This window comes from Perognathus longimembris, chromosome 28, assembly GCF_023159225.1.
Source record: "Perognathus longimembris pacificus isolate PPM17 chromosome 28, ASM2315922v1, whole genome shotgun sequence".
NCBI lineage: Eukaryota > Metazoa > Chordata > Mammalia > Rodentia > Heteromyidae > Perognathus > Perognathus longimembris.
In genome coordinates, this window is record NC_063188.1 from 91,227,803 (window position 1) to 91,253,804 (window position 26,002).

Here is a 26,002-nt window from a genome sequence, read left to right on the forward strand (position 1 = left end):
ATCTAGAATCAAGATATCTCGGTGATAAATTTATACTCACTGAACAAAAGAGGCCCTAAATATGTCAAACAAATTCTTTCAGAACTACAGAACAAGATAGACCCAAATACAATCATAGTGGGGGACTTTAATACTCCACTCTCTCCAAGAGATAGATCCAACACACAGAGAATTAACAAGAGAGCTGAAGACCTAAGTAACACCATATCCTACATGGATATGACAGATCTGTACAGAGTTTTTCACCCTACAGAGACCCAATACACATTCTTATCAGCAGCCCATGGAACATACTCCAAAATAGATCATGTCATAGTCCACACAAAGAACCTCAGCAAATACAAGAGTACTGACCATATCCCATGTATTTTATCTGATCACAGTGGAATCAAGGTAACCTTCAATAACAAAGGATACCAGAGAGGCTACACAAATACTTGGAGGCTAAACCACTCACTGTTCTCTAACACTTGGGTCACAGAGAAAATTAAGAACGAAATTAATGAATTCATAAGCCACAATGACAATGAAAATACATCACACAGAAACCTATGGGATATAGCAAAGGCAGTGCTGAGGTGCAAGATCATTGCCCTCGGCACACACATTAAAAGAATGGAATCAGAACAAGTAAATAACCTCATAATGCAGCTAAAACGTTTGGAGAAACAAGAAAAGAATTGAATCTAAAATGATTAGGAAGAGAGAGATCACAGAGATTAAAGAAGAGGTAAATCTCATTGAAAATAGAAAGACCATTCAACAAATAAATAAAACTAAAAGCTGGTTCTTTGAGAAAATAAGTAAAATGGCAGACCCCTTGCAAGACTTACAAAAAAAAAGAAGAGACTCATATCCGTAAGACCAGGGACTCCACTGGAAAAATTACAACAAATACACAGGATATTCAAACAATCATAAGGAACTATTTCCAGAACCTCTACTCACTAAAGAACAAGGACAAATTCTTAGAGAAGTATAACTGGTCAGAACTTTACATTTCCATCCATCTGTTCTTGACTACTGACTGACCTGGAGAGGTATTGCCTTGAACAATTTATGTCTTGATAGAATATCAATTTTCTGAAGCAGAAGACAAGAGTAAGCAGGGACAAAAGCCCTTCTTGGGATAAGAATCCTGATAGTTTATTACACTCAACAAACAAATAATTCACAGCAATTTTGAAGTACAGGTGCTGGTGGCTCAGGCCTATAATCCTAGCTACTTAGGAGGCTGCAATCTGAGCATTGACGCTAAAGACAGGACAGTCCGTGAGATTCTTATATCCAATTAACTAGCAAAAAGCTGGAAGTAGAGCTGTGGATCAAATGGTATAAGGGCAGCATTGAGTGAAAAAGCTAAGGGAGAGTGTCCAAGCTCCGCGTTCAAGCCCTAGTAATGGTACATACACATAAACAAAAAGAAAATTTTAAGGAAACAGAATAATAGACTAACAACTTGAAATAGTTTTGATTTGTTTTCAAATATTGTTCTCAGCTATTGACTTTTGGCTTTGAAATTAAAAATAATATTTCTGTTATGTTATCAGTAGTACCACATTTAAATATAAAGTATTGTTTATTTTCTTATAATATTTACCATGTTAGTTGACTAATACAATGAATGTTGACACCTGTGGTTTTTAACTTATCCCCTATATGCCCTTCAAGGATGAATAATCCCATTATTTATATTTTATTTATGGAGGCCTAAAGATAGCACTAGATAAAAATTTTAAAAGCCTTGATTTAATAAGATTTAATTTTCAATTGAATATGTTGTATAAATTTGCTTCAGAATTCTATCTTGTATTTGTGTAGCTTTTGGAATATAATTTAAATATATACATATTTTCCCTTCTTAACTATCACTGCCTGAATATTGCTTTTGTTATACATTCAATGCTTATTAGCAAATGCTAGACTAAACTAGGTGTTCTATAAGCCTATTTATGTAAAGCTTGTTTCCATGGTGACTAAGTGCTTGTCATTTAGAAAATAGATGAAATTTGGGGGGAAGGAAGGGTAACAGCCTAAGGAATCCTTATCCATTTTTAGAGCCTGTTTGTTACGCGAGAAAAGGGAAAACTAGGTAAATAATTCTCCAATGCCACACTAATTCCTACAAGTTATTCATAGGTTAACTTATTAAATATCTATGTAGCAAAAAAGAGTTTATTTTAGATATCTATAATATTTTATGTTATAGTCTCATCTATTTGTCAAATGAACTGTACACAAAAGGAAATTAACATAGAATCGAATAAAAGTCATTATTTGTTACCAAGTGAAAAAAAGTACTACATATATATTTAAGAAATATAAAATTCTTCAACTTTGTTTATTGGTATATCTAATGACATGATTCATTTACTTAAACTTCTAAGCTAATTGCAAAACATTTATGTAGAAAAATTCACTAATGAATTGTTACATTATTATAAAGGGTTTTGACATTTGAATTGGAATAGGTGGCAATGCAGTTGTGAAGAATTTCTGGCTAAGTCAACTACCTGAATGAAATTTTCTCAGCCATGAAAATCAAGTGAGTGGTAAGAATGGGATTGATTCCTACAGTATACAAGAGAATACCATCACAATTTATTTAATTCTTATGAGAGGGCCTTTGAAACCAGTCAATGATTCCTTTTGATCCCAAATGGATTGTTGTAGAATATTTTTGTGGAAGAGGTCGTAACATCATTAGTGGAAAGAAAACAATCATGAAGAGCCCATTGGAGGGCTACCTTGCTGGTCATTACTTTATTTCATCATGAATAGTTTTCTTTCCTGAAACATATGTAGAATGGTTAAGATTTGGACTCAATTATAATTTGAATTTGGGTTCAAAAATATTTTAAAAAGTAAAATAAGCCAGACTCAGAAAGACAGATATCCATGTGTTTTCCCATATTTGGAGTCTAGATTTTTATGGGGGACTATTTGAGAAATGGAATAGGACCAGCAAGAAGGAGACAAAGGGAGTATGATGGAGTTGAACATTATCAAAGTACATTATATACCTGTATAAAAATATAATGAAACTAAATCGGTATAATTAACCTATACTTACAATGATAATTTTTAGATATTGTAAAGAATTCAGTATATTGAAAAGCAGTGCTTATAAATATAGATTTAGAGGGGAGAGAAGTTGGTGCCAAGACAATAGGGAGGCACCCCAACTCGCTCCAACCAAATAGTGAGCTGGGAACTCCAACACCCAATGCCCCATCAAGAGACTGGAAAACCCAACTAGAACAAACAGAGAGACACAGGAAATGAAAAAGAACAAAGGAAGAAAAGCCTATAATCTGCACACAGCCGGAAAATCTCCAGGGTACATCCCCCACACTGGCCTGAACAGGTACAGGCTGGGAACTGGCCCCGGCGCCGGCAACTGGGACCACAGATCATCAGTGCACAGAAGCAACAGCAGAAAAGTCCCAACAAGAGTGCAGAGACCAGACAGCAGGAGCTCCAAGGGACCCAGACTGTGCGCAGACCAGACCAAGCCAGACGGTGGCCCGGGACCAAACTGCTGGGATCTGTCAACAACAAAGGAGCCGGGCACCATGGACTTGGAAAGCCAAGGCCACTGCCACCACAGTACTGTCACACCCTGCCCCGGAAAATCCCACAGCATCACCAGACACACATATACTCCTGGACCAGTAAGTTCCCCATTGCCCCCACCACCTCAAATGGGAGATCAGCTCTGGCAGAGACCCAAAACCTGATGTAGAGCTCATCACAAGGGGACAAAGAAGCTAGAGCCCCCTCCCTCCCCCTCCCTACCCCGAGGGAACAAAAGAACTCCTTATCTTGTGACTCTAGGACCCTACAGCTCCTGGGAGGACACAGGAGCTAGCAGTGGGTGGAGCAGCACCCAACAAAGTGGCCGGGGATAAACATTATGCCAGCGTCTCCCCAAAGCCCCAGCTGGAGAGCCTGAATCTGCATGCACCAGCCCCCCAGCAGAGACTCGGGGGCTGGTAGGCATTTGACCTCCACTTGAGGTCCCCTGGTTTGTGCGGACTTTTTGAAAAACAGTCACACTCTTGCTCCTGTGCAGTACCAGCCCAGCAGGGTCACCTGAGCACACGCACCCCTTCCTCACAGCGGAGGCACAGAGAGGCCGTGGGAACCAACCCATGTCCAGACACTTGAACCTGCTTGGGGCCACACATACTGCCCCACAGCATGAGAAGGCACAAGCTCTCTCCAACAATCCAATCCGGGACAGCGTGCCCCCCCAAAAACACAAGAGCTCACAGCTACGCACCCCCGCAGAGGGCATGCATGGGTCAGCATTCTAGCCCTGCAGCAGGAGGGTCTCGTACCCACTCCCCCACAGGAGCACGCACCTCAAACACAACACCCACTCTGACAGGTGCACTCCGCACAGGTGGGTGAGCCACCCCTCAGCATCCATACTCACTCTGAGATGCAAGCTCTCTTGACCCACAGCAAATACCAGGGAAAGAAACAAAAAAGAGACAAGTCTCCATGCCACACTGAATCAGCAACCCACAAACCCCCAACAGTGGCTCACGAGGGTCAGCACAGCTCTGCGGCAGAACACAAACCCACAGAGAAAACCACAGAACTTATCTACCCTTAACTGCAGCTACGGTGACCTCGTTGGCAACAACCAAGATGGTCACACTCACCCATAGGGCAGTAAGATTCAACAGCACAACTCAGGATAGAAACAAGTCCCCACTGGCGGCCCAGTGGAAACCAGCACAAAGTCAAGCCAAGGACGCCACCTATAGGCAATTGAAAGGAAGTGCAGGAGGGAATCAAGAATCCATAACTCGTTCATCTCAGATGCATAAATCACAAAGAAATATTAAAAATTTTATGAAAGGTTAAGCCAACTCGCCACTTCCAAACCAATGCGACTGAAGAGGAGATGGAGAATAAAAAACACTTGAGGCTAAGGTTACAGAAATGATCAAAAGCCTCAGGAAAGAATTCCAAAAACAATTCCAGGAATTTAGAATGGAATTCTTCAAGTATCTTCAGGAAATCAAGAAAGAAACAGAAGCAAAAATAGATACAGTCCACTCCTCATTTACAGAACACCTTAACATCCTGAGAAACAAAATACATGAGAGAATGGAATCAAAATACAACTCATTAAAAGAAGAAATTACCACAATGAGAGCTGATCTGTCAACCACAAACAGCTCACTTGCCTCAGTGCAAACCACACTCAAACCTACATCACAAAGAATTGATCATCTTGAATCTTGTGTCTCTCTTTTGGATGATGATTCAGCTGCAAACTCCAGGGCAGACTAATCCAGGAGATAGTAGACAGGGAGAAGAGATATAATCTGTGTATAATCAGAATAGATGAAGGAGGGGAGTACCAGAGCAGAGGCATACAAGACATATTAAATAGAATTATTACAGAGTATTTCCCCAATCTCAAAAGGGAAAACTTCACCCAAATAACAGAGTTTATAGACCACCTAGCAGACCAGACCCTAGAAGAAACACAACCAGTCACATCATAGTGAAGGCCTCAGATTTTAACAACAAGGAACATATTCTGAATGCAGTCAAAACAAAGAAAGAACTATACTACAGTGGAAAAAAGATTGGAATCACGGCAGATCTCACCATACAAACTTACAATGCACGAAGAGCCTGGAAGACCACCATCCAAGTCCTACAGGTCAACCCAGACTTCAATACTCAGAAAAAATTAGAATTTACTTTCAAGGGAAAAACCAAAGAGAAACTAAAGGAATATGTGGACAAAAAAAACATCCTTACAGAGAATTCTAAGAGGAGAAAACCACCCAACAGAAAATGTACAGGACTTCCAAACAGAAACAAAAAGAAACTACAATTGCCGGAGCCCAATAGGAAAAACAGCTCAATAAAGACAAGAAAGAATGGAAAGAACAGAAGCAAAACATAGCCTAACAAGAAAATGGAAGGGAAAAAACCACACCTATCCATGAGCTCTATAAATATACATGGATTTAACCCTCCAATAAAAAAGAAAAGTCGATTCGCAGACAAAACATAACTGTTTTCTTCAAAAGACCCATCTTACAGCAATGGACCAAAACAGGCTCTGAATGAAAGGATGGAGCACTATCTTCCAAGCAAATGCACCTACCAAAACGGCAGGGGTAGCCATCCTGATTTTAGACAGCTAGACTTCTCATTAAAATCAGTTCAAAAAGATAAAGAAGGACACTACATATTAATATAAGGAAAAATCCAGGAACAAGACATCACCGTGATAAATTTATACTCACTGAACAAAAGAGGCCCTAAATATGTCAAACAAATTCTTTCAGAACTACAGAACTAGATAGACCCAAATACAATCATAGTGGGGGACTTTAATACTCCACTCTCTCCAAGAGACAGATCCAGCACACAGAGAATTAACAAGAGAGCTGAAGACCTAAGTAACACCATATCCTACATGGATATGACAGATCTGTACAGAGTTTTTCACCTTACAGACACCCAATACACATTCTTATCAGCAGCCCATGGAACATACTCCAAAATAGATCATATCATAGTCCACACAAAGCACCTCAGCAAATACAATAGTACTGAACATATCCCATGTATTTTATCTGATCACAGTGGAATCAAGGTAACCCTCAATAACAAAGGATACCACAGAAACTACACAAATTCTTGGAGGCTAAACTCATCACTGTTATCTAACATTTGAGTCACAGAGCAAATTAAGGATGAAATCAACGAGTTCATAAGCCACAATGACAATGAAAATACATCACAAAGAAACCTATGGGATACAGAAAAGGCAGTACTGAGGGGCAAGATCATTGCCCTCAGTGCACACATTTAAAGAATGGAATCAGAACAGGTAAGTAACCTCATGATGCAGTTAAAACGACTGGAGAAACAAGAAAAAATTGAATCTAAAAGGACTAGGAGGAGAGAGATCACAAGATTAAAGAAGAGATAAATCTGACTGAGAATAGAAAGACCATTCAACACATAAATAAAACTAAAAGCTGGTTCTTTGAGAAAATAAATAAAATTGACAGACCCCTTGCAAGACTTATTAAAAAAAGAAGAATAGAAGAGACTCATATCCGTAAGATCAGGGACTCCACCAGAAAAATTACAACAAATACACAGGATCGTCAAACAATTATAAGGAACTATTTCCAGAACCTTTACTCACTAAACAACAAAAATTTTACAGAAATGGGTCAATACTTAGAGAAGTATAAACTGCCCAAACTGAATCAAGAAGAAATATATCAACTAAATAAACCAATAACCTACAATGAAATACAGGATGTAATCAAGACCCTTCCAACAAAGAAAAGCCCAGGCCCGGATGAATTCACCAATGAAACCTATAAACCTTCAGTGAGGAGATAATGGCAATACTCCTCAAACTCTTTTGCAAAATAGCAACAGAGTGACAAATTTCAAACTCATTCTAGGAAGCTAATATCATACTCATCCCCAAATCAGGCAAAGACCCAACAAAAATAGAGAATTACAGACCAATATCACTAATGAACACAGACACAAAGATTCTCAACAGAATATTAGCTAACAGGATCCAGAAACTGGTCAAGAAAATTATACATCACGATCAAGTAGGCTTCATCTCACAGTCACAAGGATGGTTCAACACCCACAAATCAATAAACGTAATTCACCACATCAACAGAGCTAAGACTAAGAACCACATCATCATCTCAGCCAATGCTCAAAAAGCCTTTGACAAAATCCAACACCCATACGTGTTAAAAGCCCTGGAGAGAACAGGAATAGAGGGAATATTCTTTAAAACAATAAAAGCCATACACAACAGACCAACTGCTAATATCATATTAAATGGGGAGAAACTCAAAAGATTTCCCCTAAACTCAGGAACAAGACAAGGATTCCCACTCTACCCGCTTTTATTCAACATAGTGCAGGAATCCCTAGCCATAGCAATAAGGCAAGCAGAAGACATCAAAGGGATCCACATTGGTAAAGAAGAAATCAAACTATCCCTATTCACAGATGACATGATCTTATATCTGAAGGACCCCCAAAAAATCAGTCCCCAACCTCTTAGAACTAATAAACCATTTGGCAAAGTAGCAGGATACAAAATCAACCCACAGAAAGCAGAAGCTTTTCTATACATCAGCAATGTACAAGCAGAAAAGGAAATTATGGAAACAATAATATTTGCAATAGCTAAAAAAAGAATAAGTTACCTAGGGATTAAGATAACTAAATATGTGAATGATCTATTTAATGAGAATTATAAAAATCTAAAAAGAGAAATCAAAGAGGACACCAGGAGATGGAAAGACCTCCCCTGCTCATGGGTAGGCAGAATCAATATAGTGAAAATGGCCATATTGCCCAAAATGTTATGCAAATTCAATGAAATCCCCATCAAGATCCCAGCTACATTCTTCACTGAAATAGAGAAAACAACCCATAAATTCATATGGAACAGCAAAAGACCTAGAATTTTCAAAGCAATTCTAGGCAAAAGAAGCAGCACAGGAGGAATCAAATTACCAGACTTCAAGCTCTATTATAGAGCCATCATAACAAAAACAACCTGGTACTGGCATAAAACCAGACCTGACAAACAATGGAATAGGATAGAAGACTCAGTAATAAAGCCGCATTCTTACAGTCAGCTGATTGTTGACAAAGGAGCTAATCATACACAATGCAAAAAAACATAGCCTCTTCAACTACTAGTGCTGAGAAAACTGGCCAGCCACATGTAGAAAACTCAAAGTAGACCCTAGCCTATCACCATGCACCAAGATCAACTCAAAATGGATTAAGGACTTCAACCATCAGACCTGAATCCTTGAAACTACTGAAGGACAGAGTAGGAGAGACACTAGAACTTATAGGCACAGGTAGGAACTTCCTGAATAGAGTGCCAGGGGCAGAGCAGATAGGGGAGAGACTCGCCGAATGGGACTACTACAAAATAAAAAGTTTCTGCACAGCTAAAGACATAGCTACTAAACTAGAAAGACAGCCAACCATATGGGAAAGGATCTTCACCAGCACAGCAACAGACAAAGGTCTAATATCTATCATCTACAGAGAACTCAAAAAACTAACCCCCTCTAAACCCAGTAAACCAATTATTAAATGGGCAAAGGAGCTAAAGAGAGATTTCACAGGAGAAGAGATAAAATGGCTAAGAAACATATGAGGAAATGTTCAACATCCCTGGAAGTAAAGGAATTGCAAAAAAAAACAACCCCGAGATACCACCTCACTACAGTTAGAATGGCCTATAATCTGAACTCAGGCAACAACAAATCCTGGAGGGGATGCGGGGAAAGAGGAACCCTTCTCCACTGTTGATGGGAGTGCAAATTAGTACAACCACTTTGGAGAACAGTATGGGGGTTCCTCACAAAGCTCAGCATAGACATACTCTATGACCCAGCCATACCACTCCTAGGCATCTGCCCTGAAAAAGAGGTCTCAGGATATCATAAAGACATCTGCACATCCATGTTTATCACTGCACAATTCACAATAGCCAAAATATGGAAACAATTCAGATGCCCCACTACAGATGAATGGATTAAAATATGTGGTACCTATATACAGTGGAATACGACATAGCGATTAGAAATGATAAAATACTGGTATTCGCAGGAAAATGGTCAGAACTTGAACAAATAATGTTGAGCGAGACAAGCCTAGGACACAGAGAACAAAGGGGCATGGTCTCCTTGATATATGACTGTTAGGGTCGGGTGCGGGGGACAGTAGAGACCAGGTCTGCAAAATAACAACCTTCTTTTCAAGTGGTATTTACACATGTTTGTGTCAGGGACTTTACATTATGTATCTAAAACCAAACAACTACTAAACATAAAAAGGTCTAGAATAGACCTCTCAGTGGATCACAATAGCTCAACAGCTATGTACACATGATCATATAAGATGAGGATTAGCAAAAACAACTCCAAGAGAAAGACACAGGAGGATTCTATTGTTGACTTTACGTTTAAAGTTCTAGGTGAATTTCCTTTGGCATACCCTACGTGGTTACTGTAAATGATTTTGGTACACTGGATATTGTATATATGCCTACCAGATCTAGGGAAAGGAAAGAAAAACGAGGGTGTAAGATATCACAAGAAATGTACTCACTACCTTATTATGTAACTGTTCCCCCTTTGCACAACCTTGTCAATGAAATGTAATTAAAAAATAAATATATATGTAAGTCATTTTCTACCTTCCAATTACTTTTAAATGTTTAAGATTGTTATTTTTTATGTCTTTGGTTTACTTTATTTCACTGCAGTGTATTTTGATCTGCTTTTGCTATCAACAACTTGCATAAATATTTTTCCTTTTGGTTATTTTTCACTGTACTGTAATTACTAAGAAAAATTTCAACACTGGGTTTTATTTGGTAAATAATTCACAGATATGTATAGATACTTACATGATGATTAGTATTTAATATATAGCCTTAGTGTATATTTAAGAAATATTGACTCCAAATTTGTAAAAAATATAAAATAATTTGAAGGCATGAAACAAACAGAAAAACACACAATTCTCCCACAATATTGCTTAGTATAATATTTAGAATAGTCTCAGTATTTAACCTTAATTTATAATGTGACTTGTGAAACAGTGGTAATCAGTGAATATCTGAATTGAATAAAATTACGATTTGCATTCCTTTTTAACTTTGAGGAATGTTCACATCCTACATAATATTGAAATTCATTTTATTAGTGCTGATGTGGTCTTCTGTTACATCTTGTGTACCAGTAATATAAAAATCACAAATGTAGTGTTTATGTATCAATGGATTTTTATCCCTTTTGCAAAATTTGTGTCTTCTGATAAAAGTTCAGGGAAACTACCTACTACATGAAGTCTAAGATATTTTTCCCCAAATCAATGTGCACTTCCATAAGCACCGTGACAGAGGAAGATCAAGATTTGAGATGATGTGCACAAATCTTACTTATGTTTTAGTAACCAAAGCAAACATTTCAACTCAACTAAGTTGCATTTAGTAGGGATTTTACATTTCCTTTAGTCCTGGAAAGTGGAGAATCAGGGATGGGAGGACTCAATAGTGCCTCTCATCTCAGACATCTTTGGTTTCAGGGAAATATAAATGTTTATTGACTTCCAAAAAAAGGAGCAGTTGCTATCTGGTTACTACAACACAACAGTTTTATTACTTACGTACTTTTGTGTGCTGGTTCTAGAGCTTGAACTCAGGATCTAGAGATCTTCCTTTTTTTTTCTTTTCTTTTCTTTCTTTCTTTCTTTCTTTTTTTTTTTTTTTTTGCTTTTGGAGTCGTTTGTCTTTTTATCCTTTGTCTCTCGATTTTGATATTCCCTTTCCCTTCCCTAGTTCTAATACCAGTATATACAGTATCAAGTGTACTCAGATGAGATACAGTGATAGTGCAGGTACAACCACAGGAAGGGGATACCAAAGGATCATCAACAAAAGAAGCTACAGTTTCACATGGCTTGTTGAAAGTAATTACAACAGTGATAGAACACTCGTTTCCATAACATGGAGTTCATTTCACTTAGCATCATCTTTTGTGTTCATAAGGGTATAGCTATTGGACTCTTGTGATCCTCTGTTGTGACTAGCCTAAACCTGTGGTAATTATTCCATATGAGGGAAACCATAGAGTCCATGTTTCTTTGGGTCTGGCTCACTTCACTCAGCTCTATGTCACTGGCCATAAAAGAAATGTAAACCAAAACAACACTGAGATTCCACCTCACCCCAGTAAGAATGTCCCTTATCAAGAAAACTAACAATAACAAATGTTGGAGGGGATGTGACCAAAAGGGAACCCTAATTCATTCTTGGTGGGAATGTAAACTGTCAGCCACTCTGGAAACCAGTATGGAGATTCCTCAGAAGGCTAAACATAGAGCTCCCCTATGACCCAACAGCCCCACTTTTGGGCATCTACCCAAAGGACCACAAACAAGAACACACTAAAGCCACCAGCACAACAATGTTTATCGCAGACCAATTTGTCATAGCTAAAATATGGAACCAACCCAGATGCCCCACAGTAGATGAATGGATCAGGAAAATGTGGTATATATACACAATGGAATTTTATGCCTCTATCAGAGAGAATGACATTGCCCCATTCATAAGGAAATGGAAGAACTTGGAAAAAATTATACTAAGTGAAGTGAGCGAGACCCAAAGAAACATGGACTCTATTCCTTTAATTTTTCTGCTCATGTCTGGGGCTTTACCACTTGAGCCATACCTCTAGTTTCAACTTTTTCTAGTTAATTGGAGATAAGAGTTTCTTGAATTTGTTTTCCCAGCCTCGCTTCCAACTGCAATCCTTGGATCTCAGCTTCCAGAATACCTAGGATTACACGTGTGAGCCCCATACCAGCTATATGTGCTCTTTGATACACATTTATGCTCTCTTTTTTGATGCTTAACTAGTTTTTGTTGAAGTGCAAGTTCAGAAGAAATTCTTTTTTTTCTTCTTGCTTGCTTTTTATTCATTTTCATTATTAAATTTTATTGATAATGTGATGTGCAGAGAGGGTATAGTTACATAATAAGGTAGTGAGTACATTTCTTGTCATATTTGTCACACCCCCCTTCATTTTTCTTTCCCTTCCCCAGTTCAGATAAGCATATATAAATATCCAGTGTACTAGAATCATATACAGTGACCACAGGGGGTATATCAAAGGAAATTCACCTAGTATATTAAACATTGACAACAGTAAAATCCTCGTGTTTCCATCTCTTGGAGTTCATTTTGCTTAGCCTCATCTTATATAATCATATGTATGTAGCTGTTGAGACCTTTTTATGTTTATTTAGTAATTGTTTGGTTTTAGAGAGATGATATAAAGACGCTGACCAAAACATGTAGAAATACTATTTGAAAAGAAATTTGTTGCTTTACAGACATGATCTCTACTGTTCTCCCCTCCCCCTCCAACAATCACATATCAGGGAGACCATGCGCTTTTGTCCTCTGTGCTCTAGGCTTGTCTCGCTCAATATTATTCATTCAAGATCTGACCATTTCCCTGTGAATGCCATTGTTTTATCATTTCTTTTTTTTGCCATTAATATTACCTTTATTTTAAGTACACATTAAACAGATTATGTAAAATCAAATGTAACACTTTTGAAAGAGACATTCTAAAATAACTGATTTCAATGACAAATTAAAAATTTACTGAGTAGTCTGATTTCTAAGTTTATCTTGCTGTTAATTTCATTAAACATAATGATTATTTTTTCAATAGGCAGACAATTATGTTTACTTTAGAGACAATATTTCTTGTTGATTATTCAGTAGAATTCATTATGTTACCTAATATGCACAGAATGGACTTTTCTATGAAATTATGTAGGATGTCCTGTTATCTTCTCCATATTAATAACCTAATTGTATTTTCATATGTGCAAGTAAACTTTATGAGCAATATTCTTTGTTAGCTCTCTCTACTCTAGTTGCTGCTCACCACACAATCTGAGCCTGTTTTAAGAGTTCTTTTTTAAAAAAATGGATTTACATTCACAAGGCTTTTATCCTGTTTGGGTTCTCCAATGCAAACTGAGTTTTCTTCCAGGTGAAAGACATTCCACATCTATTACATTCCTAACGTTTCTCACATGTGTGTATTCTCTTAGGCCTGCTAAAGTGAGTTTTGGTTGAAAGACTTTCTATGTTTACAAGGTTTCTCACCTGTGTGAATTCTATTATCCGTGCCAAGGTCTGTCCACATTTGTTGTATTCATAATGTTTCTCTCCTGTGTGTTCTCTGACGAACATGAAGGTCTGTCCCACTTCTAGGTGAAAGAATTTCCTCATTTGTTACATTCAAACTTGCCGCTTGTGGTCCATCATTCCTCCTCCAGGCTGGGAATCGGCTGAAATGATCCTAGGGTATTGCAGACACCAGAAATCTTGGCCATACCGGTAATGATAATATTCTCCCGTGAGCTCCACGTGCACCTTGGACACGCCATAGATGGTCCTGGTCTCTGAATACAGAGGTCTGGGCTTGGGTTCTGGGGAGACCTTCTCAGATGACCAGTTGGGCTCCTGAAATGACCTGCGTGCACAGCCGCCTGGGACACGGAGCCAGGACATGGAGCCAGGACACGGAGCCGGGACACGGAGCCGGGACTTGGAGCCAAGGCGAGGGAACCGAGGCGTGGGAGCTGGGACGCGGAGCCAGGGCGCGAGAGCCAGGATGCGGAGCCAGGGCTCAGAGCTGGGGCGCGGGAGCCCGGGTGTGGGAGCTGGGACAGGGAGCCGGGATGTGGAGCCGGGACATGGAGCAGGGACATGGAGCCGGGACGTGGAGCCGGGACACAGAGCCGGGGTGCAGGAGCCAGGACGCAGAGCCAGGGCGCGAGAGCCAGGACGCGGAGCCAGGGCGCAGGAGCCAGGATGCGGAGCCAGTGTGCAGAGCCGGGGCGCAGAAGCCCAGGCGCGGGAGCCGGGACACGGACCCGGGATGTGGAGCCGGGACATGGAGCCGGGACATGGAGCCGGGACGTGGAGCCGGGACGCGGAGCCAGGGCGCAGGAGCCTGGACATGGAGCCGGGACGTGGAGCCAGGACACGGAGCCAGGGCGCAGGAGCCAGGACACGGAGCCAGGGTGCAGGAGCCAGGACAGGGAGCCAGGGCGCAGGAGCCAGGACATGGAGCCGGGATGTGGAGCCGGGACATGGAGATGGGACACAGAGCCGGGACACAGAGCCGGGGTGCAGGAGCCAGGACACGGAGCCAGGGCACAAGAGCCAGGACGCGGAGCCAGGGCGCAGGAGCCAGGACGCGGAGCCGGGATGTGGAGCTGGGACATGGAGCAGGGACATGGAGCTGGGACGTGGAGCTGGGACACGGAGCCAGGGCGCAGGAGCCAGGACATGGAGCCAGGGTGCAGGAGCCAGGACACGGAGCCGGGGTGCGGGAGCTAGGACACGGAGCTGGGGTGTGGAGCTGAGGTGCGGGAACCTGGACACGGAGCCGTGGCATGGAGCGGGGGCATGGGAGTGGGGCGTGGGAGCTGGGACGCAGAGCAGGGGCACGGTGTTATGCCCAAGTCGCGAGAAGACCACCAAAGAAGACGACTGAGAGCCAGATGTTCTGAAATGCAAAAGCAAAGCTTAATTCAGGCGAGCTGCAGGTCGGGCCTCGTCCTACATACCAACACAGCGGAGGTTAGGAGGAAGGCCCTGAGCTGAGATTTTACAGAGCTTATAAAGGCAAAAAACCAAGTTACAGCAATCAGGTGTTCCAGCAAGATTAGAATATGGGTACAAATCTGATTGGCTCAGGGCTTGAGGCATTCCGGGGTGGTTAGAGTTAAGCATTCCCTGTCGGTCATAGTTAAGCAGGGAGTATCCTGACTGGCTGCTAAGCTTGTCCTGCTAGCCGGGATAATTGGTGGCCTGGGTTACTCATAGTTTAAACAGACAACAAAACGGGGGCTACCTGAAAATGGGGTTTACTTTAACTCTTCATTCCCCTCTTCCAATAGGTAACTCGAGAACCAATCATGGTTCTCCCTGCTTATTAGTTTGATTCTGAATGAGAATCGGTAGGGACAGGTTGGTATTGTGCCTGTAATACCATAATTTGTCGGTGACGCTTTACTCAGTTGGTAGCGGGTGTGGCTCAGGAGGAGGTTCAGTCTCATAAAGGGCCTTTAGCTTGGGCCAGATCTCTTGGTAGACTTGCTATAGGGCTCTGAAGGGGGAATAAAAGCTCATAACAAATGCGAATGCAAGTTAGGAATAACATGTAGATGATATCACACAAGTCCCTTAGCCCTGCAGATGCAGGTACAGATAAACATATTTTTACACCGAAGCCCCAATTCTGACCCTATTTATATTATAGCCAAATTGATTACACACAATCTTTACTCATATGCTCTAATTTTAAGACATACTATACCATTTGCTACATACTCCAACTTTCTAGGGATTGTCTTTCTCACTTTTAACATGCCAATACATTTTAATCTAAAGGAAACAATTTTTGTTTCCCCAATTCTCTTTCTAAAGTCTTTCCTTATACAGTTTTATAATCTGTGTCTTATATCATTTAACATATCCCCACATCCCCACTCACACCATCTTCTACCTCCTCACACCATCAGCGACTTACTGGAACATTCTGTGACAATTTATTTTTTAAATCCCTTTCTTATCCAGAGGAAACCATTTTGTTTTCTCTATCCCTTTCTCCAAGGCTTTCTATACTAACTTTCCTCTTTACATTTCCTGGGGCTTCTTTGCTGCTAGAGTTTTAAACTGTCTACATTTTCTTTTCCTCTGGTTTGTAGAATCCGGTTTATCTCAACTATATCAAGGCAATTTACTGTGACTGCACCCACAGGCTGTTGGGGAAAACAAAGATGGGGCAAGGGTCAGTCCAATGGGACTTCTGCTCCTAAGAAGCCAGACCAGAGCAAACTATCATGAGTTCCAGTTTCCAGTGCCTCTAAGTGCCTAAGGTTGGCCAGTGGCATCTGTAAGATCCACCCCCAGGAGGGCTCCATGAAGATGCCCCCAGCAGTTTAAATCTCTGTCCAGTTACCTTGGTACCTGGCACACCTGATGGCAGTTACCTCCCTCTCTTTCTGAGGTCATACCCTAATCTATCTGGACTCATTTTAATACTCTTGGACACATCTCCCAACCCAGGCATTGCCTGGAAGTGACTCTCCAGCCTGTCATACATGCTTTGAATTTAGCAGCAGGCCAGTCTGCTTGAAAATTTCTTACAATATCCAATTTTATTAATACAGCTAGTTAACTCCAGTCAACAAGAATGTCCCCCCAAATTTTTAGTTTTAGCAGATCCAAAGCACTTTCTAGCAGAAATCTTCTGCATGTGATAGAGTCCCATCTGAAGATGTAGATTCTTCCATATGACTGTTAGACTGTCCTTGATCATCACTCAAATGGAATGGGCAGGGGCCATGGTGGTGTCAGGCAGCAGTGGCTTCCAGTGGTTCCAGTAGAATGTCACACCTTCTGCTGGGTTACCTTCAACTTTCTTCATAGACTGGTTAGAGAAGCTTAACCTAAGTTAACCTAAAGCCTAACTTTAGTCAAATTTCCTAGTATTTTCCTGATTTTTTCTTAAGCACACTAGCTTTTGTAGGCTGGCACATCACTGAAAGTCAAGACAGCTTTAGGCAATCAATGGTCCTTGGGTCATTTTGCCAGGGCAATAAGTTTAAATCAGATATTTCCAATAAGGCTAGGATTTGTTTTTAAGCCAACATAGAAGGCTTGGGCTGCAACCATTTCTCACAGGTGCAGTCTCTGTATACTGTTACCTCTGATTTCCATGCCTCTAGTTTGTCCTGCCTCATCTTCCCAAAAACAACTCCGGTCACTTGGTTCTAATGGGGGGGGGGGGCTGATGGGAGAACATTATCCATCTTCTATAACTTCTTCAGGCTGACTCAGGGACGTTGACCTTACCTAGCCAGGAACCTATAACCTTAGTCGACTTTACTAAGGGGCTGCAGGATCAGATGTCCATTAGGAGCTTTACTCCAAAATAGAAATTACATTCAACATTTAACTTAACTATACAGACTTCTTTTTGGGCTACTGTAGTGTAGCCTTTTAACATTCTAGTTTGTAAAAGCTTTTTCCTGACTGACTGGGGAACTGATCTCTGATGACTTAAAAAATGCCTATATTACGATTGCAGGCCTTTAACAGATCTCAATAAGGACATAATCTCAGGTCTACAAGCTTTCTTTCCTGAACAGATGTATCAACTTAAAATTCTCACTGCCAGTCAGGGCTTTGAGTAGATGCGGGGGGGTTGGGATTTTAAACTATCCTCCCATTTGACAAACTAACCCTTACTACCCTCTACCACAGATGACTGGCAAGTTCCTGCCCAGTTGACAGACATGGGCATTAGAAAGGCATGCTTATGAACTATTCTTCTAGGACCTCCTGGCTCTGATTAACTTTTGAAAGGCCAAACAGGAGTGACTCTAAGATCTGACACCATCTTTGCCATCCAAGCAGCGGCTTACTGCCTCTGGATGCTCCATCACTTTTGTCCCAGGAGTGACTTTTCACTGGACTTGGACTCAGGGCCTGAGTGCTGTCCCTCAGCTCTCCAGCTCAAGACTAGCACCCTACCACTTTGAGCCTCAAAGCGACTCACGACTCTGTTCCCAGCACTCTGCTGGCTGATTAGAGATTAAGACTCTCACAGGGACATTTCTCTGCCCTGGCTGGCTTCGAACTGCAGATTTAAGATCAATGAGTCTTACAAGAGGCCACTTTACTCCAATTAAAAGCAACAAGGTGGTCCACACAGAAGTAGTTTTTAAGCATGCTCTTACCTGGAACTTATTAAGGGCCAATGTTGCATCTTGACAAACTTTTAAGAATCACCTGTCCTTCTCTGTGGGCCTGCTGGAAACTGTTACAAAAAACCTACAAAGAAACTGGTATGGCAATTAAACATTTTGGTAGCCATAGTTGTCCTTTTCTCGCTTTGCAATAATCATTTAGGACAATTTTACTTCCAAATTTCTTATCTAGAAATGTATTCTTGATTTCCAAAGCATTTTTACTAACCTCTGCTTTAACAGGAACACTTTAGCTTTTATCTGCATTGGAAAAACTCTGAAGCTTACAGGCATTCTGAAACCAGGTGCCGCCCTTTGCCTCCGGGCTGCTTGTTTTAAAAGAGCCTTTTGTTTTTCTTCAGTCCCAGTTACCGCATGGCATGAAGACCTTTGAGCACAAATGACAATTTTTCCTTAATGCAAGAATTACAATTACAAAATTAGAAATACTTATCCATTTTAGCTTTCCAATAAATTAGTGTAAAACATTAGCCCATTTTGCCTTTTCTTCCTATATACAGAGAGTTAGAGTTTACTTCTATCCCCATTAGTTTAATATATATCCTTTAAAATCCAAATTACAAAAATAGCACAGGAATTGAATCACATAAGTAAACATGGATTCCCTCCAGTGTCTGTGCCACCACGTGTACTGGCTAAGCTGCACCTTTGCCAGATCACCCCTCACTCCTGTGGATAGGCACACAAGCCCATCCCAGGTTTTTCCTGTCCTTTCCTATTGGTCTTTGACAGAGAAACCCAAGCAGTTTTTTTTTTAACAGTGATAAACCTTTACATCCAAATTTCTGACACTTAGCTCTGACTTTTTTAATTAAACATTTTTAAACTATAGTTCCTCTTTAAAACAATGCAATAATCCTTTAAAGCATTTGGTAATGCCCAAACTTGATGACCATTTGAATTTAAACCTAAACTCACTCAATTTTACATCATACTAACAGTCTTGAACATGTTCACACTCACACATGCACACACACATATTCAAAAGATCTTAAAGCGCGCAAAATAAGCATCAGCCATACATTTTCCAGTGGCAAGAGATAATTTTGCCAATCTTACTCCTGCAACACGCAAATTTTAAGACAAAAACTTTTAACAAATGATTTTAGCATTCTCCAGCCTCATTTTCCAGGGCTTGATAGTCTTAGTAAAACATTTTAGCACACCAAATAATTTTCTGCTGAAGAAGGCTGGGTGGGGTCCCCCAGAGTTCTTTTTGTGGACACTCACACTGATTGTGAGCTGTTGCCTGTACATCTTATGCAGGTTTGACACAGAAGAGACATCAGAATCACAAACAACACAGACAACAGCGCTGCCTGCGGGTGGCTTGGGCTGGCCCCACATCTGCCACTGTCAACAGCTGTGGGTCAGGACTCAGGGCTGACGAGTCTGTGTCCTGGGCTGCGGCGCTGGCGAGTTCACTGGGCGGAACCCTCCAGAGCGGAGGGCACAGCTGAAACATTTTCCTCAGAGTCCTCCTCTTGTAGAGTTAACTAGGGTGGGGAGTATGGAGGGGGAAACATTTCCTCCTCCGTGCTTCCTCCCTGGAGGACAGGCAGGTACAATTTCTTCTCTTCCTTCTTGGTTTCTCTCTTGTCTGGATGGCCCGAACAAGGGGTGTAGATTAGGCATTGCAAAGTCCTGATCTTACCTATGTCAAAGCTACCCTCGGGTGGCCAATTAGCTCCCTCAAAGTTGGGCCATTCTGACTTGCACAGGGTGATTCACTTTTCCTTCTTAAGGGCCACACCTTGGTTCTGAGATATCTCCTTAACCTCCCTCCAGTGAGCTAGGATCAAGTCTAGGGGGCTAGATGGAGGTTCCCAAGATAGAACATTACCCATAGCTCTGATCAGATGTTCAGTCCAAAAGGCTACAAAAAACAAAACAATTAATACCAAAGGAGGAAAACACACAGGCCTGAGAAAAAGAAAAGCTATGAGTTGGAGATCTCCCAAGTTGGCCCACGACCTCCTGCAAGGGTGCAGAAGCAGTGGACCGAAGTTCAAGGCAGGGTTCCAGCGGTCCCCTTTCAAGGATGGAGAGTCTGGGGAATTCCCCAGTCCCTCCAGGATTGCTGTGTAAGCGCGTCTGCTTAGACAACCCATTCAAGAAATATGAGTCAGAACGGCCGCCCTTAAGGAGGAAGCAAAACAAGCAGACAAATGACAGGACAAGGCAAATCAACAATGCTGTTTTCTTACCTTCGGAGTCTGGGGTCTCGGGGGTCTCTGGGGCCATCCCGGAGGAGCCCCCAACTGTTATGCCCAAGTCGTGAGAAGACCACCAAGAAGACCACCGAGAGCCAGACATTCCGAAATGCAAAAGCAAGGCTTCATTCAGGCGAGCTGCAGGTCGGGCCTCGTTCTACACACTGACACAGTGGAGGTTAGGAGGAAGGCCCTGAGCTGAGATTTCTCAGAGCTTATAAAGGCAAAAAACCAAGTTACAGCAATCAGGTGTTCCAGCAAGATTAGAATACGAGTACAAATCTGATTGGATCAGGGCTCAAGGCATTCCGGGGAGGTTAGAGGTAAGCATTCCCAGGTGGTCAGAGTTAAGCAGGGAGTATCCTGACTGGCTGGGCCCTAATAAGCTTGTTCTCCTAGCTGGGATAATTGGTAGCCTGGGTTACTCATAGTTTAAACAGACAACAAAACGGGGGCTACCTGAAAATGGGGTTTACTTTAACTCTTCATCTTTTACTTTTCAGTGGAGCCGGGCCATGAGGTTTGTTTTCATGATTTCCAGTCATAGGTTTGAACTTGAGATGTTTTTCTAATGGCTACAGCTCTATTACTTTCAGTTTTCTGGTGGTTAATTAGAGATAAGAGTCTCAGTGGCTTTCCTGCCCAGGCTGGTTTGCACCAGGATGCTCAGATTTCAAGCTTTTTGTGTAATACTCTCAGTTTTCCATGGGACACTTATCTCCTGGATTGAGTAGATAGGCCATTACAAGGCATAGGATCTGAACTGGAAAAGAGAGAGAGAGAGAGAGAGAGAGAGAGGAGAGGGGAGAGAGGAGAGAGAGGAGAGCAAGAAAAAATTCTTATAGGTGTCTTGAAATGGAAATGGGAATAATTGTCAGAATTTTTTGCACAATCAAATCTATGTTGGTCTTTGTTAGAATATCAGTGTAGGACTTAAAAAAATGGAAACCATGTTTCAACATAGTCATCATATTCTTTCAAATGTATTTCATATTAATGTGGGTACAGGTTATCAGGAAACATTGACCGTAAATCAAATGGAATGTGTAATCATTATATGACTTATTGTCTATATAATAAACTATAAACAGACATAGAACTAGTCTTAAAATTAAACATACCTCAGTTGCTTTTCTCCACCTAGATGTGTTTCTATTCTATTTCAGAAGTTTCATCTATAAAATATCAATAAGTATTTATTTGTGCAGTTACTTGAATAATAACTAAAATGGCACATAGATCTCTTGATACAGAGGCTAAAACATAGTATGCTTTCAATAAATATGATTCATGACAGCTAGCAATAATTTATGAGAAATGATATTCATGCTTATATAAAAGATTTTGGCAAATGATTTTGAAAGATACAACCTCCTTGGGTAGTTTCTCCCATCCAAGTATCAACCAGGCCCTACCCTGGTTAGCTTCCCTGCTTAGCTTCCGAGATCAGACAAGATCGGGCGCGTTCAGGGTGGTATGGCCGTAGACTCCTTGGGTAGTTTCTGTATAGAAAGCAAACTTCCTACACTTAACATAAAATTTAGTGTTCTTATAGACAAAACACAAGGAAATATAAATCTTCTAGGTGTTAATATTATATCTAATTTTTTGTTTTCCTATTGTGAGTTAGGTGCTGCATCAGGACTTTAACAATTTTTTAACTATTTATTTATTTATTTATTTATTTATTTATTTATTTATTTATTGTCAAAGTGATGTACAGAGGAGTTACAATTTCATTTGGAAGGTAGTGAGTACTTTTCTTATCAAACTTGTACCTCCTCCCTCATTTTTTCTCCTCCCTTCCTACCCAATTGTCCCCTGCCCCAGATGTGCATTTGGTTTACAGCATATTGTCTTGAAATTATTGCTGTTGCATATTTCATCACATTTCCAGAAAAAAATATTTGAGATTACTTTCATTTTCCTGACTTCCACTTTAGGAAGGTGCAACACTGTAGTGCTACTGAACAATGAAATCAAGCTCATCTATTTAATTGCTGAAATACTTACATTTCTTAAAACCATGGAGAGTACAGTGGAATCAGATAGGAAGAAAAGATTATGTTCTAGAGACAGAGAATATAGTTCTGTTGATAGCCCTTCATCTATCATAAATTATAGCCTGGCAAGAGGTTCACACTCATAGATACACACTAGGAAAAACAAGGCCCAGAGGCTGTAAAGGAATTGCATATCCTTTTCTTCTACAAGTGTGCAGTGGAAGGTGGATGTTCTTATCATCATGGTACATAATGATTTCCCTTTGCTTCTTTGCTCTCTTTTTCTCTCTTTATTACTCTGTGTGTTTTAAAAAGTGTAAGAAGTATAAGAAGATGATACATTAATAATACAGCAAAACTAGTGATCATAAAATACCTAAAATATTTCTGACTGTATACATTTCAGACTGAATGTGGCTTACTAGAAAGCTATTCAGAAAGATAAAACAAGTCTCACTGTGTCATTCTGTATTAGTAATAATAATACAATTTAATAATTACCCTCCTCTCCTTGCTCAACTTCCCTTTTCTTCTAGCTCTTCCTCTCCTTTCTCATCTCCCTTCCTTCTCTCCCAGACCCTACCCACCTTCTTTTCCCCTTCCCTTTCCTGACTTCTTGCTTGCCCCTTCACTGTATCATACTGATATAATTCTTACCTACTATAAATATGTGAGAATTGCTACAATGGAAATTGTCAAATCAAATGGGAGAGATGAAATTAGGATGAGTATTGAGAAGATGACAAGTAAGAAAATATATAAAAGAAAAGACCTGTGAAACGTTGAATCACCAGCTGCCAGCTTGGGCAGCAAAGTCTGTGAGACTCTTATCTCCAATTAAACACCAGAAAGCCAGAAGTGTAGAGTTGGGGGGAAAACTATTAAAAATTTTAAAGTATTCCCAAAATGGAAGTAGAGAAGCTCTTTAGACTCCTCAGTATACCTGGTAAAGAAAAATAAAATTATTATTGAAACAACTGTGAAAAAATGTGCCAGAAGATATTTGTATCTTCTTTTTTTTTGGCAAACTGATTCAAATATTTTATTCTGTTAAACGCAAAAAATCATTAGTTATTTGTACAACTGTCTTTTCACTATTTCTTACCCAGCCCTATTTTTCTCATGAGGACTAATGTTTACCTATGAGTTTTAGAATTGTGTGTTTTGAGTTTCAGCACTGAATACAAGAGAAGCAGTAATAGCTAAACCAATAATCAGGCAAGACAGTTTGGTCTCAGAAATTCTAAGGCATATACATGCTTTTGGGTGTTTTGATTCTCCCTGTTACCTTGTCATTGAAAATATTTGATACGTTAAGCAAAATATGATAATGACCTCTATAGTGATCTCATGAGGTTTTTCTGTTGTCATCTTTCCAACTCTTAATTGAAGGAATTTTTGAGAACAGATATTAGAGGAGATTTTATAAACAGTAAGATTTTTTTCATAACTTTTATTTAACAGTGAATTGATTTTCACTTTTAACCATTTGTTTGTTTGTATATTTATTTCTCAACTTTTTAGTTTCATGAAATAATAGTAAAAAGGGGTTCCTGTTCCCCTGTAATAATTCTCTCCATGTATGCAGTGTAATTAGAATGAGTTCTTCAATTACTCTTATCTGAGTGCTCACTGGATTTATAACTTCCTCTCCTTCCATACATCTTTACTGAACATCCACCTCTTTTCTATCTTCATTAAGACACTTTTGTTTTAGACACTATTTGGTATTTTCCTTTTCCCTTCATGTTTCTCCTGAAACAAAACTGTAAACCACAAAGTAAAAATGAAGACATTCTGCACAATTAAATATATGACTCATAAATCATTGGTTTCTTTTTACTCTTTGTAAAATTTTCTTTACGAAAGCAAAGCACAAAATATTTTCCTTTGTAATGAATGTACAGCATTTTTTTCTGTCTAACCTATTCAGATTATCTTCAAGTACCATGCCATTTATTAATCTTTGTATACTTTGTTGGCAGTATCTCTGATTATAACTTCATTTTAGGTTTACGATATTATTTAATATTAGAATTTAGTTTGAATACAGCTTTCTGGAGTGTAAAAATATTCTCAGGATATACTTTAATAAAATAGGAATGAGTTTATGTATCAGTGCAGATAATGTTGAATTACTTTGATTTTCTTTTTAGGTTGAATTACTTTTCAAGAAAAATCTTTTGATAGGCATTGGAATCTGCTAGAAGAGTGGCAAAAAGCTGATTGTAATTGATGCACCAAACAGAGATACTTTGAGAGTATGTAAGTTACACTCAGAACAGAAGCTCTCACAATATGAATGCCTTATATACCTCTAACCTTCAGTCCATACTTTAAAAAGCAAATGCTTTTTCAGCACATTTTATATTTATTTTTCTTTCCATAGCATTGTGAATTGAAACCTCAAATTCATTAAATGAAGCCTAGGAAATGAGTTTTGCCTCTTCTATACCTACATGAATCCACATGCATATATAATAATTCATATACAGTAGTCACTCAGGGATTGTGCAAGATTGATTCCAGGACCCCAGTGGTTACTAATGTTTTTAGATGCTCGATTATCTTAGAAAAAGTAAACTAATATTTATCTATAATTATACACATCCTCCTGTATACTTAAATTATGTATAAATTACTTATAACCCCTAAACAACACAAATACTATGCATGTAACCATTTTTACTGTATTGTTTATGGAACAGTGAAAAATGTATGTAAAAGCTTAGTGCAGACAAAATTATTTTTTGAATATTTTCTGTCCACAACTATTTGAATCCATGCATGTAGGATTGATGGATGTGAAAGTTGGACATGGTATGTGCATACATATACAAAACATCCACAGACATTATATGCACATACTTGTGTGCTTGTACTTGTTTTTATAAATATATGTATGTGTGTGCATTTGAGTATATTAATAAATTTCAGAGGGCAATGAAGTAACTAGAAAATGGTGTTATTTATTATAGAACCTTATGGTTTTAACCTCAAAATTCATTTCAAATAATGTTGAGAAAATTCATGATGAGCCTTATTTCAAAAATAGGAGGTGAAATTTCCTGAAAGAAGGCATTCATTAAATGTGTTAAATGTATACATCTTATGAAAGTAGCATTTTTAGTATGATTTTATTGTTACAAATGTGAGGAAGGAAAATAGTTGTGGTTTGAAAAATACTGTAACTTCTTTTTTTTCAAATTTTTATTATCAAACTGATGTACAGAGAGGTTACAGTTTCATAGGTTAGGTATTGGATACATTTCTTGTACTGTTTGTTACCTTGTCCCTCATACCCCCCTCCCTCCTCCCCCTTTCCAATTCTCCCCATGGGGTGTTCAGTT